This window comes from Ictidomys tridecemlineatus, chromosome 1, assembly GCF_052094955.1.
Source record: "Ictidomys tridecemlineatus isolate mIctTri1 chromosome 1, mIctTri1.hap1, whole genome shotgun sequence".
In the NCBI taxonomy this organism is placed as follows: Eukaryota; Metazoa; Chordata; class Mammalia; order Rodentia; family Sciuridae; genus Ictidomys; species Ictidomys tridecemlineatus.
The window spans coordinates 37,334,621-37,339,540 of NC_135477.1; the positions used below are offsets into that span (position 1 = coordinate 37,334,621).

The 4,920-nt window shown below is 40.9% G+C and overlaps 1 long non-coding RNA gene across 1 annotated transcript; it reads left to right on the forward strand.

The window, feature by feature from the left end:
* Positions 1–1,883: 1,883 nt before the first annotated feature.
* On the forward strand, positions 1,884–3,123 carry LOC144375153 (uncharacterized). Its single transcript, XR_013434597.1, has 3 exons — positions 1,884–2,070; positions 2,211–2,283; positions 2,597–3,123. It is a non-coding gene; the product is annotated as an uncharacterized LOC144375153 (long non-coding RNA).
* Positions 3,124–4,920: the final 1,797 nt, after the last annotated feature.

Sequence of the window (4,920 nt, forward strand, 5' to 3'; positions counted from 1 at the left end):
AGCACCTAGCAAATTTGGTCAATTTCACTTCCCAATCTCACCCTCCCCCAAAACCCTCATCCTTTTCTCTTGGTGAAAACAGTGTACCTGGGAGGCTGCAGGGCTCTGTTCTCATACATTCTCCTGAAGTTCCACTGTATAATGATAAAAAGAGTAATGTTTCTGCCACCCCATGCCCCAGCAATACCAAGTCAGACCGTGGAAATAAAATATCTGAATCCATATGGTCCCAGAATTTTGGTTTGGGTGAGCAACAGTCAGAGGCAGATTGGCTTTCAGAACAGGAGACACCCCAGTGGACTCTCTGCTGTCTGTCACTGTGGACAGGCAGTCAGCAAACACAGCTTCACTGTGGGGATCTTGTAAGGTATTCAGCTACATCTAACCTAGAAGGTCTGCCCAGGTCTACTTCTGTGAACATTCAATAGTCTTGCTTTACTTCCACTGTGTCTATCTCAAGTTTATTAATCCCTAGCCCACCTGCAGCTCTCAGAATTCTTTTTCAACACTTCTAAGATTAATATATATATATATATATATATATATATATATATATATGCCTCATTATATCTACTTTCCAAAATCTTACTAGAAGAGGCACAATGATAACAATGCCTTATGTCTTATTTTCTCCTTTTTTTTTTGGTGGTGGGGGGCGGCTTATTGGGGATCACACCCAAGCGTGCTTAACCACTGAGCCACATCCCCAGTTCTTTATTTTTATTTTGGGACAGGGTCTCACTAAATTGCTGAGGCTGACCTCAAACTTGCAGTCTTCCTGCCTCAGCCTCCCAAGTCACTGGGATTACAGGTGTGCACCACTGTGCCTAACTCATCTTTTAATAGAGACCACATGGGAACAAGAATTAGAAGATGACTGATTTACATACTGGAGGGTGTAGGACTCAAGATAAGGCTCTGCAAGAGCAGAGGGAGAGGAATATTCCAGGCAGAGAGGACTGCATGAGTCTGAACTGGATTCCTGAGACCTTTGAAATATAGCTAGCCAGAAAGGAGGAGGAGGGAAACAGGTATTTAAAATGGCAACCAGGGGCTGGGGTTGTAGTTCAGGTAGAGCACTTGCCTCACACATGTGAGGCACTGGGTTGGATCCTCAGCACCACATAAAAATGAAGTACTGATATTGTGTCCATCTTAAAAAATTATCTTTTTTAAAAAAGATGGCAAACAACTATAAATGTCAACGCTAGTAACAGTGGGTATGAACTTATTTTCCATAGATAGTTGGCGAACCACCAAAGTTTTTGTAGGAGATAAGTAATTTATCAAATGTATGTTTTAGAAATATTCCAGGGGCCGGGCTGGGGTTGTGACTCAGTGGTAGAGTGTTTGCAAGTGTGAGGCACTGGGTTCAATTCTCAGCACCAAATATAAATAAATAAAGGTCCATCAACAACTAATAAAATATTTGTAAAAAAAGAAATATTCCAGCTGGATGCCATGATGCACGCCTGTAATCCCAGTAGCTCGGGAGGCTGAGGCAGGAGGATTTCGAGTTCAAAGCCAGCCTCAGCAAAAGCAAGGTACTAAGCAACTCAGTGAGACCCTGTCCCAAAATAAAATACAAGATAGGGCTGGGGATGTGGCTCAGTGGTTGAGTGTCCCTGAGTTCAATCCCCAGTACCACACACACACACAAAAAAAAAATAATAATAATTCCAGGAGCGATCCAAAGGTAAAATAATTTTTTAAAAAATGGACTATTTTTTAGAACAGTTCTAAAAATTTCACTTTGTGTTAGAAAATGTTTTGTTTGTTTGGTTTTGGTGCCAGGGATAGAACCCAAGGGTGTTCAACCTCTGAACCACATCCCAAGTCTCCTCCCCTCCTTTTTTTGAGACAGAGTCTTGCTAAGCTGCTTAGGGCTTTGCTAAATTGTTGGCTTAAAACTTGTGATCCTTCTGCTTCAGCCTCCAAGCCACTGGGACCTGGCTGTGTTGGAAATTTTGAACTTTTCTAGTTGTTGCTGTTCTTCTTCTCTGTACCGAGCTACATCTCTAGCCCTTTTTTATTTTGAAACAGGATCTCACTAAATTGCTGGAATTATTGGTGTGTAATTGTGCTAGTTCTTTCTAAAATATTTAACAAATTGTTGTAAACTATAGTCCCCCTATTTTGGTACTTGTTTTCCAGGCTCTCTCTCTTTTTTTTTTTTTAAGAGAGAGAATTTTAATATTTATTTTTTTTAGTTTTCAGCGTGGACACAACCTCTTTGTTTGTATGTGGTGCTGAGGATCGAACCCCGGGCCGCACGCATGCCAGGTGAGCGCGATACCCCTTGAATCACATCCCCAGCCCGTAAATTAATTTTTTTATATCTTCCTTCAACAAATATTTACTAAGTTTCTGTATCTGTGCTGCCAATACAAATATGAAACAAGCCATAAATGTAGCTTAGACTTTTTCTGGTAGCCAAATGAAAAAAAAGATAAAAAGAAATAGGTGAGATTTATATTCTACTTAATATATCAAAATATTATCATTTCAACATTTAATCAGTATAAAATTATCAGGAATCATTATATTCTTTCTTGTACTAAACCTTTGACATCCAGTGTGTATTTTGTATTTTCAGCATATTTCAACTCAGACCAGTATGTTTCAACTGCTTAGTAGACAGAGCTGTGGATTGTCTCTGGATTATGTCTGCTGGATTATGCAGTTCTGTGCTGGGAGCTAAGGATACAGCAGGGATTAGGATAAGATCTCTGACCTCACATAGTTGACATTCTAGTGTGACAGACAGATAATAAAGAAATAAATAATTCTGGAGAGTGTTGAGAGCCACAGCCAGTTGGAATGGCCCCTGGCATTTTGCCGGATGTAATGGTTGAGAGGCAAGATGATGTTAATTAAGCTGTGTATAATTGCTGTGACTGGATGATGCTGGATTGAAACAAGCCTGTGTATTCAATTGTATATAGACCCCTGCTGTCCGCCTCGGTGCCCGGTACTTTGGAGTTCTCCAGGGGATTCCTGGGGAGTTTCCGTTGGTTGGTGAAGTTCCCGTGGAGGGAGTTCGGGTTGGTGTGTGGTGTTCCTAGAAGGGCCGCTGTGGGTAGCGTTCGCGGGAGTTTGGAAATAAAGTTTGTTCCTGCTTGAGTGGCTCGTGATTTGTGCCCAGCCAGACCTCGGCAGGAGAGGGTAAAGAAAATTGCCAGGCGCAGTGGTGCACACCTGTACTCATACCTACTTGGGAGGTGGAGGCACTGAGATTGAAAGTTCAAGTCCACCCTGGGAAATTTAGCGAGATCCTGTCTCAAAATAAAAATTAAAAAAGTCTAGGGGTGTAGATCTCTCCTGGATTCAATCCCTAGTACCACCAAAACAAAACAAAAACCACCGTTGTATGATGGAAATTAGGGAGGCTTTAGATTGCTTGGATAGTTAGGAAAGCATTTTGAAGGCTGACTCCTCAAAAAGGAGGCATTAACCACGGGGAAATGGCTTGTATCAATTATCTATTGCCACAACAATGCTGAATTACAAACCACTCCAAAATTCAGAGGCTGAACATAGTAACTAGTTGTTATTGGGTATGAGACTACAAGTCAGCAGGGCAGTTCTTTTGGTCCTAGGTGGGCTCATGGATGCATCTTTGGTAGTGTCAGGTCAGGAAGTGGCCTCACATGTTTAGGGTCCAATGGCTGTTGACTGATCTGGGATGACCTCAGCTCTTTTCCAAGTGGCTTTTCATCCTTCAACAGGCTAGCCCAGGCCTGTTCTTTTGGCAGAGGCAGGAATCCAAAAGATAGTGTGGAAGCATTCAAGGTTTCTTAAAGTTCAGGCTAACAACTACCTTCCTTCTGCCACTTTCTTTTGAAAAATGCAACTTACAAGCTCACCCTATATTCTGGGAAAAACAGCAAAGTCATATTGCTTGGCTATAGATAGGAGTGGAAATCCAGGCATTTTTTGCAATTAATTCTTATTTAAAACACATTTCAATTCTTCCAGGAAGTTATAACAATTCTATACCTATATGAGCCCAATAAGAATTTGAAAAAAATTACTCTTATGAGGAGGTTTCAATGTATTTTTTTGCAATTATTGGTAGGTCAAACACAAAAAAATTAACAGATACAAGAGCAGATCACCAATTAAAGCTCAATTTAATGCTAGTAGTCAGTCAACAAATAAAAAATGGCATACTTTTTGTGCGCAAGGCACCATTCCAGGTGTGCTGGGCCTATAGTAAACAGAAGACAATCATCCCTGCCCTCATGGAGTTTATATTCTAGTGGAAGAAAACAGAAAATAAACAAGTTAAATAAACATTATGACTATTATGGAGAAAAACAACAGGGAAGGGAGATATGGAATGCTGGATGACAGGGTGAGGGTTTTAACTTAAATAGGATGGTCAGGGAAGACACTACTGAGAAATAAATACTTGAGCGAAGACCTGGAAGAGATGAGGGAGTGAGTCTTGTATATATCTCAAAGACTAGTTGAAGGAACAGAAAGTACAAAGACCCTGAGGCAGGAGTTGGTCTGGAAAATTCTAGCAGTAAACAGAAGGAAGGATTGGCCAAGTGGGAAGGAATGGAAGTACTCAGGGGCCAGATCATGCAAGGCCTTTTTGCTATGATAAGGATTCGGGGTTTTAGTCTTAGTGAGACAAAGGTCAGAAAATGAGATCTCTTAGAGGTTGCTGGATACCAATCTTTATCAAACAACATACATCAGGCAATTTGTGTGTGTGTGTGTACTCTCTTTGTGCTCTGTGGATTGAACTGAGGGCCTTACACATGCTAGGCAAGTGCTCTACCACCTTCCATGCTTTGTCTTTTTTAACTACCTAGATAGCAGCTTATTCCCCAAGGGATAACATCTCCAGAGAACATATTCCAATTATCTTGGAAAACAAGGTAATTGGGATTATGATAGTACTCATCT